This window comes from Pleurodeles waltl, chromosome 4_1, assembly GCF_031143425.1.
Source record: "Pleurodeles waltl isolate 20211129_DDA chromosome 4_1, aPleWal1.hap1.20221129, whole genome shotgun sequence".
NCBI lineage: Eukaryota > Metazoa > Chordata > Amphibia > Caudata > Salamandridae > Pleurodeles > Pleurodeles waltl.
Window position 1 is genome coordinate 494,307,776 of NC_090442.1, and position 10,307 is coordinate 494,318,082.

Sequence of the window (10,307 nt, forward strand, 5' to 3'; positions counted from 1 at the left end):
ATTATATGCAAGGTAGGCGTTCCCGTCCAAAAAATGGTAAACGGCCGCGCGTCGTATTTATGCTTTTGGGCAAAAATTACGCACAGCCGGAAAATGACGCACAGCCCGATTTGCGTCAAAATTTAACGCCTGGGTCAGGGCAGGTGTTAAAATGGGGCAAACACACCTGTATTTAATCAGAACACACAGAAGCAACAGAAGAGCAGCAGAGCAGCAAAAGGGAGACATGGAGGTGCTTCTCATCCAGTGTGCAGACAGACGCAGAGCCCAGCAGCAACAACAGCAGCTACCACAACACCAGCAGGGACCCCAAAGGCAGCGCAGAAGGCGGAGAGGATATTCCGCACCAGAACAACCCTTCATGGCCTCAGGGAACATGACATCATCCAGAGGTACAGGTTGAACTAGCAGGCCATTCAGCAGCTGCTGCACAACATTGAGCCACAGTTGGCACCCACCTTGCTGACACCCCGCACCATCCCAACAGAAACCAAGCTGCTTGCTGTACTTCACATGCTGGCAAGTGGCTCTTTTCAAACAACTGCTGCCCTGGTTGGCGGAATATCACAGCCGTCATTCTCTGCCTTTTACCCAAAGTACTGGATGCCATCATTGGACTCACACCCCGCCACTTCTGCTTCCCTAACACACTGCAGAAGCAGCAGGAAACAAAACAGGGATTCTACCTCATTAGTGACTTCCCACACGTCCTTGGTGCAATCGACTGCACACATGTACGCCTTGTGCCACCTGCTGCAACTGAACACCTCTACCGCAACAGGAAGCACACACGTTCTATCAATGTGCAGGCCATTTTCGATCACCAGGGATTGATCACCAACATCGTGGCAAAATATCCTGGGAGTGTCCATGACTCATTCATCTTCCGTCACAGCATCATCAATCAACACTTCCAGGATGGACGGTATGGCAATGGACTACTTGGTGGTAAGTACAAAAACCTACTTATACACACTGCACAGCAACCCTCTAGGATACACAACACATACACCACAACAGCAACATGTCGAAAGGAACACACTGAGGTTGTGACACCTCTAGCCATGTTTCTTAGGTCACCATTGAACCTGTCACACATCCAAAATTACTGTACAGCCTAATGTTAAGACGTCAATGATCACAACGTTTGGAGTGGGTTGCCTAAATGTCACCTTGCAAATTGTAAGCGTTTCAATTATGTTTACATTAATCCATTGCAGAAGTCTAAAGGTATGGGATGTCCAGGGTAAATTGATATGAACGTGTTACCACCACTGTCAATTTTAACCTGTGTATGGAACTATCATCTCATCCCCAGTGAAGACACAGGGACACAAGTCACAATGCTAGGGTGGGCACACTGTACTGCAAATCCCAAAACATACTGCTGACAACTGGTTGGCAGCCAAACACTCGTTCAGCCAAGGAAACAACACAATGTAGATGGTACATCCTACAAGCCTAGGATGCGACATAATAACACAAAAGAGTCACAGACAACACAAGACAACTACTGCCATGCAAGGTGATTTCAATGGGGCTAGCTACATCAACATGATCCCATTCATTTTCTCTCGCAGCTGATCAGGGGTATGGCATCCAGCCATGGATAATGACACCTATTAGCAACCCGAGTACTGCAGCAGAGCGTGCCTACAATGACGCACATAGGAGGACACGCACCATAGTCGAGAGGACCTTCGGCACCCTCAAGTCGAGATTCCGGTTCCTCGACATCATTGGTGGTAGCCTCCTATATTCCCCGTAAATGGTCTGTAAGATCATTCTAACATGTGCTATTCTGCACAACATTTGCATAAAAAGGAACATTCCACTCGTGGAACCAGAGCCACACATGCCTGAAGAGGAGGATGATGGTGGCCTGCAACATGAGGGGGAACAACAAAACACGGCCGATGGTTTACATAGGCGGCAACATATCATGAACAATTTCTTTTAAATATAATCACCATCACCACTTTATGAACTAATTTAAATAAACACCTATAATAATCACCATATCATGGATTGGCTATTCATTTTTGCACACCTTTAACCCTAACTATCAGATTAAGAGTGTTGCCTCATGGAGCATTGCTGATATATCGATTAGGACACTGAAAATCCCAGAGCAAATCTGATGCATACGCTCCAACGGTCACATACACACACACTGTAAATGACATACATCCTGTACAGTTCACCTTTGAAGGGCAATAGCAGAGGACCACACCTATTTCACACATACATGTTCGAAACATGGTTCATCGCAGCATATGGCTCACAACTAAGACACCATCACTCAATAAGGGGAAAACAAGCCTCATACATGAGGCAGTTGATGTGCTTTTGCATCAGTAACAGGAATATATGACCAGACCCTTGACAGCAGTAAGTCCAACTGCATCCAATATTTGCAAGGACTATCTGTGACTAGAGTTCCATATAAGCAGAACATAGACAGCACAAGTGCCACACATATGAGCAGCATTGCGCACATGACATTCCATGTACATGTCAGCCCATTTCCAAACTCCTGACACACCCATGCACCTGGTCACAGCCCACCTGTCTGAAGATGTCCCTGGAATAGTAAGATGTGTACCCCGATATTTCCTCCTCTATACACACAGCTTGTCAATAGCAATCCAGTGTGCTTCACCCTTTCCTATGGTATACCATTGTCATAGAAAATCTGACTGCATGGATGTCAGGTCAATTAATACACTGGCTTCTAGTTTCCAAGCCCTGTTAGCACCTGCAGATTGCTTCCCGTATGAAAATGTCTGTTGGCCATTAGAATGCAAATCTCACCTACAGGACTTGTGAGAAACTGAGCAGCCCACAGCTGTGATCACCTCCATGCACACCACCCATTTCAACAAGCACTGCTCCTGCTGATGCCTGGAACAGCATAGGAGTTGCCATTGTGTCAAATACACCGTTAAGCATTGCCACTAATTAAGCTGTTTAACACAGCCCTTGGGTTCATGTGTCACCTTCAAAAACACAGGACATACACAGTTTTACATGTCAACTGTCTAGTTCATCCTCCAAACAGTCTTAGTCAGACCACTGATTATGTAACTTGTGAAATTGCTGGATCCTGATTCACCCTACATCCTGTCAGCCTAACTGGCATCTGTCTGTGCGTCACCCTAAAGTTTCCCTGCGGCTACATATGTACCACACTTGCTTTACCAAACCTCTCATTCCTCAGAGGGTATTTGGGCATGTGCTTTATCAATGCATACCCAAATACATTGTATAGCATCATATGCCTTTTAATTGTACCATATGAGTTAAATCCTCTGTGAATACCAAAATTCATGGCCCATCCCATGTCTGGGTCTCATTTATGCATGAACGACAAAGTGTGACAGTGTCCCAGAGCCGTATGCAGGGATTGGGTACGGGGCCTTCAGCAGAACCAGCAACCTCTGATAATGTCCATGAAAAATCCACACCTGTCAGGACCCTGACAGTTCACATACAGAATTACATTGCTCTCAACATTTTGATGGGCCGTGTGTGGTGAACAGCTGCGAGAATAATCAGCACAGAGGCTATGATGTTCCCAGATGCAGTGGGAATTGCAGAGGCCAACCTGTGTACAGATGTTGTAATGACACCTGAGACATTATCTCATTCAGCACACCAAGGTTGCCGTGTTGACAGTCTCATTACACGTCCTCAGTGACAGGGTGGTACCATCCCCATGTAGGTTCTCATGTCCTCATCCACTTTACTCACATTGATCAACAAAGGATACTCAGTAGATACAGGAATAGCTGCCACTGACTCATGATGAGACTGGACCTAACTGTGACAAATTACACCCCTAAAAATATACAGGATCAACATTGGACCACACACATGAACAAGACACCTCTGTGCAATTAATCACTGAAAATATGTGGACACGTGCTGCCTCATCTGCTGGTCCACCACAGCCACTGGAGAATTGTGGCTCAGTTATATGACCTCAACTGTGGCATCATCATACATTTGTGGTTCACCTTTGGCTGTCTGGGCCAACTACATGGTACCCACTTCCTCAATGCATGTGTCTGACTCATTGTGGGATTCACCAACAAGTGCCTAGGAAGCTGTTACCAAAACTCTAGGACATAGGATGGTGAAATTGTGGACCATTGACATGAACAAGCATCTGCTATCTACTGTATCTGGTGCATGCTTTGTCATTTGTGGTGTCTACGTTACCCAAAATCTTGGAAGTGCACATAACAGATGTTGCTACAAGTATGACTAACACATGTCCTCTCTCATTTCCACAATGACTTGCATCTAAGGTTTGGACACATTGACTTCACATTCATACAAGCATATGTTCAATAATGCATCATGTGATGCACACACACTCGGTCAACAACTACATTAGTTGCCACTGCACACACATTGAGCCATAGGCATTGAGGTATTGTACATATGTGTGTCACATTGCTATCCTCTCCTGATGCCGAACATGCCCAAATTGTGCAATATATATATGTAGGCCACACATATGGCCATCTAGTGTGTCAGCCAACCGTCAAAATCCTGTTAAGGAAGTAGCGGGTCATAGTCTGCTGCAGTATGATGTCTCACGTGTGAACATACACCATCAACACCATAGTGGGTGCAATCAGCCTATCTCTGATGTGTCCCAAATGTAACATAACATAAAAACTGAAAAAATGCTCAAAACCAGTTCATCCACTGACATTTTGACGTTGCTACCGTTATGCGTAATTTTTTCCCCACCAATACAGATTGTGCGTCATATTTTTTGACGCACAGGAGTGAAAATTAGGCTGGATCTAAATAATTGAACAGACTATTTACTATTATTTGGATGCGGCCTAATTTTCACTCCTGTGTGTCGAAAAATATGACGCACAAACTGTATGCGTGAAAAAATATGACGCATAGCGCGAAAAACGGCGGCCATTTTATGCAGGAAGTGATGTAATAGGATATCCTGTTTACGGATTATGTACAGTGCGTGTACTTTCACTTTCACTTTCACTTTGCAGTCTGTGAATCTTACAGACTGTGTGGCTGTTTTCAGAGTGGTGTCCAGTGATTTTGTGCTTTTGTGTCCTGTGTGCTATCTCAATTGTCATTTTGTCAAATAAATATTGTTGTTGTATAGTGTCCTACTGTGTTTTGTATACATGTGTCCAGTATTCTAGTGTTTTTGTTGTTTGTGGGAGTCTGTTGTGGGTAGTGCTAGTTTGGGGATAGTTGGGCTCTTTTAGTGGTTACGTTTACTTTTCATTTTTTTTGTACCCCTACTTTCCCCCTTTTCCCCTTTCTACTTCTTTAACCCCTATTCCCCTTTTCATTGCCAAGATGTCTGGTAGGCCACGTCTTAGCAAGATGGGTGAGGAGGAGTTGGGGGCTTTATATGGCTTGTGCGCCATTTCCTATCACTGATGATCGAGGCAGGGGGCAGGGTGATACAGGGGTATCACACTGAGGCGTGCAGAATCCGGTGGGGAAAGGTGCTGCATCACCTGCAGCGCGTGTATGCCAGCCAGAGGAGTGACCACCAGCTGAAGCACCGGTGGGCTGACCTCATCACCAGGGAGCAAGATCTCTTGGACCACCTGGGAATCATGATTGGTGGTCCTGTTGGTGAGTACTAATCATGTAAATGTGCACGATTAAATGCTCTGTAGTGACATCAGATGATTTGTACAATATCTGCCAGCTAACTTGCTGACTGTGTGTAATGTTGCGGAAACATACAGGGTACTTGATGCACTATGTGAAGGATCACAATTTCTAGCTGTCAGGAAGCACGTGCTCTGCAAACTTACAGGATACTTTTCAGTTAAGTAAATTAGTGCCGCCTTTGTGTCAGACAACCAAACAAAATAGGAGCCAATCATGTCTATATAGTTCACATTTGCCAGAGAAGTAAAGATGTACTAAAATATTGGCTAACTTTGTTGACGCAATAGCTAGACTGACTTTAGAAACACTACATGATGCAGAAAATGAGTGCTGGCTTCACGTCAATTGATGATAGCAAAGTGGCCCAGACATATGTTTCATGTGAGTCTGGTGAGGGTGGAAGGAAAGCGTTCACGGAAGTTCTATGAATGTTATGGATTATTGTGGTCCTTCATCTTTTTGGATACATGTCAGATCAGGATTTGAAAACATTGTGAAAAGGTGTAAGGTGCCCTCAGCTAACATCTTAGACTGGTATTTGGAGTTAGTTGTGCCACATTCCAATTAGGGATGGCAGTCCAAAGGTATGCAAATGGGTTCACATCTCCATGGTTGGTGCAAATCACCATTGCTGGGCCACATCAAATGAAGAAACTGTAACATCAGGAGGGCTTACAAAAGTCTTTGCCCCTCTGTACATTGTACCTATGTGTAAGAAATGTGTCATGGCCACATGGGCTGTTTGACTGGTAATGCAGTCCTCACGTAACCAGGCTTTGGATGTCTCCCTTGGATGCACATAATGAGACGATTACACTCCATTATTATTTCTGATCACTAATGACGGGGCATGTTTGCCACCACATGATAGTTAGGGCCAATGCATGTGTGCAGATATGTGTGTAACTGTCACAGGAGACCCATGCTATGTATATGTTGGCCGTGATATATCAGATGCAGTATCATCATATCTGAATGGCTGTCATTTCCTTATTCAGCTTACACATTGTATATGTCTTTGAAATTGTTGGTCAGTGCACAGATTTTTAGCACATTTCTTCTTTCCATGCCTTACAGGTGGACCGGCACCCTACACTGTGGGAGAGGTGGCTACATTTGAGGACCCCGACCACTCCAGTAAGTGTTGATATGTCTGTTATGTGTTGTGTTTGCTGTTGATGTGTGATGGACTCGTGTGTTGAACACATAGCAAGGTGTGATGCGCTGGCCAATCATTTGGCTTGTTCCATGAGTGGGATTTCAGTTTCTCAAAAGTATTGAGTTGGCCAATGCTTATCCGATTGTATTATTTAGGGATTGTGGGTCATTCCTGTAGGCCCCACAATGAGTACTGGGGTGAGGCATGTGGATAACACTTGTATCAACAAGAGTCGCACTGGAAGTCAGCTCAGATTTAGTCTGCCTGTCAGACCCACATTCTCCCAGATTGGTACTGCAAATCGCTTTCCAACAGACTTCTGCTTTCCTATTCACCAAAGTACTTATTAAACTGTAGGTAGAACTTCCTAGCAGCATGTACTTCCACAAGCAGTGCTACAGGTATGTGGAACTTGAGTGCAATGGCCTAGGTGTGCATGCTAATCATGATCATGGGTATTCTTGCAACTCAGTGTCTGGTGTGAGTCATGCCTTACTGGAAGTATATGTTGTGTACCAAGCTCTGCATTTCCTGATGTGTGGCGCTATGATTGGTCACAGGTTTGCAGACTCCTAATTGTTGATAAATCTTACCTGTGGTGTGTGTGTAGAGCCAAACATGTGTGGAGTTTTCTATACACTCCTGGGTGTCCATGTTGTTTGGAATTGTTAGTTGTTTCTCCACCCCCCCTCAAACACAGGCATGGGTTTGTGAATAGGGTACCTAGGACTGATGCTACCAGTATGTTACACATACATGTGAATAAGTGACTGTTTGGTCGGAACCTAGTATACACACTCAGGTATGGTACATGGGTACTATGCTGGCAAGTCCAGTTACAACTTGCAGACCATGTGGCTTTAGTTTAGCATTACGTACACTGACATTTGTAGCCCAGGTATTGGCGGAGGATATGCAGCATGATTGTTAGCTGATAACTGGCAGAACTCAGATGGCAAGTCAATGCCAGTTGTTACCCATCTCGTAGGTTTTGGATGTGCTATGGGTGATGTGACCTTTGTAGGCTGGCCTGCCATGTACTTCCTCAGGGACATTCAGTGATCTGTATGGTGATATGAGCTGTTACAAGTACAGTAGATGTATTGTCTGATTTACTTCTTGTGCCATTTCACACAATGCAGTTCCTAATGTAAATGTTTTGCATTTGTCTTCACAGCTACAAACATGACTCCCATCCAGGTCCGTGAGTTCCAGCAGCGGGCCATGAGATACCATCATATCCTGCTGGTAGAGTCGGGGTTCAGGAGGATGGCCCGTCGATACCGCCATGAACAGAGGGCTTTCCCACAGGGTGGCCCTACTTTGCCCACCACAGCTACCACCAGCACAACCACCAATTCTACCCAGGTGGCACCATCCATAGCTGGGACTGTTGACCCAACGTCTGCTGTAGTTCCAGGCCCCAGCATTGCAACAGCTTCAGGACAGCCCACTGGCCTTGGCTCTACACGCCCACAAACCTCCTCCGCCGGTACCCAGACTGCCACAGCTCCTACAGTTGACCCTGCAGTATTCCACAAAATGGAACGTAAGATGGACCGTGTCTTGAGGAAGTAATCTGAGCCGGGATGTTCGCCATCTTAACAGGCATGTGAAGTCCATAAAGCGGACGGTCCGGAGGGCCAACCTCTAGACTTTGGTGATGTGAGAAAACAGGGCTGATTGCAGAGGCCCCATAACTTTTTGCCCCCATTTTCTACTTTTTGCTGGTGTTTTCCTGACTTTAAAGGTGCCCTGGGTACTGCTAACCAGTCCCAGGGCCTGTGCTCTGTGTAAAATGGATATGCAAATTAGGCTAATTATAAGTGGCTAAGTTAACCTACCTATAAGTCCCTAGTATATGGTAGGGCATGTAGGTTTAGGGACCACAGCATAGGTGGTGCACACCTAGGTGCATTGCCGAGGGGCCCAGTGTCATTTTAAAAGCAAGCCTGCCTTGCTGGCTGCTTTTAAATTAAAGTTATATGCAAATTCGACTTTGGAATTAAAGGTACTTCCAAAGTCTTAAACTACCTTATTTTTACATATAAGTCACCCCTAAGGTGTGCCCTATGTGCCCCTAGGGCTGGGTGCCATGTAACTATAAGCAGGGACTTTATAAAAATAGATTTATAAGCCCTGGTGAGGTAAAAACAGCCAAATTTGTTTTTCCCTCATTGAAGTAAATGGCCTTCATAGGCTAGAATGGGCAGACTTTATTTTAAATTTTAAAGTCTCCTTAAATGTTACATACCAATAATTTGGTATCAAATTAATTGTTGTAATAAATCCCACAACTTCCAGTTGTTGGATTTAATATAACTTGTTCAGGTAAAAAGTTTAGACTTTACCTAAAAAGTTGCCAATTTCAGCTCTGCATTGTTTTTGCTGCTGTGCTCTGATTGGCCAGCCTGCAGCAGCTTCTGCCAGGCTACTTTGATGAGGTGTGAAGTGGCCTGGCTTCACACAAAGGAATGTGCTTGGGGGAGAGAACCTCTCCTCAGCAGATGGTGAGGCGGGGAGGGCTGCCAAACTGGTCTTCAAAGGCAGAGAAGGACATCTGGAGCACCCAGCAACACCCCCACATCCTGCAACCCCAGACAGCTAGGTGCCCCCTTGATTAGATTAGGAGAGGGCAGGAGAGGGGTGTGTTTATGATTTTTAGCCACACCAGTGGGTGGGCTCAGCCAGATGTAACCTCCAAAAATCAGATTCAGCCATGTTGGATTTTTAGAGACTGTTGCCTTTTGGGATGGATTTTTGCCACACTTCCCAGGAAGTGGTCATCACAGGGGGACAACCCTGTACCTGATTGGAGAACCAGGGCCCCCCTGCTTTTCACCCAGGAGCAAGAATAAAACTGGCAGACCTGCCCCCACACCTCAGATCCAGAATTCAACAAGAAAGGAACTAAAGAAGAAGAAGGACTGCCCTGCTGGACCCCTGGCCTGCACCTGGACCCTGCACTCAGAAGGACTGCACCAGCTGCATACTTGGGCTTCACCACAAGAAGGACTTTGCCTGGCTTCAACTGGTTCAAGGAGGGACTCCCTGTTTGCTACAGGTGAAAAATTGCTAAACCAGAGTCCCCTGCACCAACTCCTGAAGAAAGCGACCAGCTGACCACTGTCCAGTGGCCAAAAAGGAGTTTGCGCCAGGTGCATTCTGGGAGTTGAAGTCCGCACCCCCCAAGGACCATCACAGAACTTCTGGACCCTTGGGGTGAGCTGTGGACCCCAAAAGAACCTTAAAAGAACATCTGGGTGAAGCCCCAGAAGTTTGGAAAAGATTTGAGAATTTTTGGAAAAAAGCTCCAGAGAGGGACCGACCCGCTGCGGAAATTCTAGCCGGCTTGCCTCAACCGCGACCCGGCCTGACTTCGTGATTCGTCCCGGTAAAGAAAAACATCCAAAAAAGAGACTAAGTCCGAACGTAAAAAGTTGGCCGGGACCTCCCAGCCATCGTA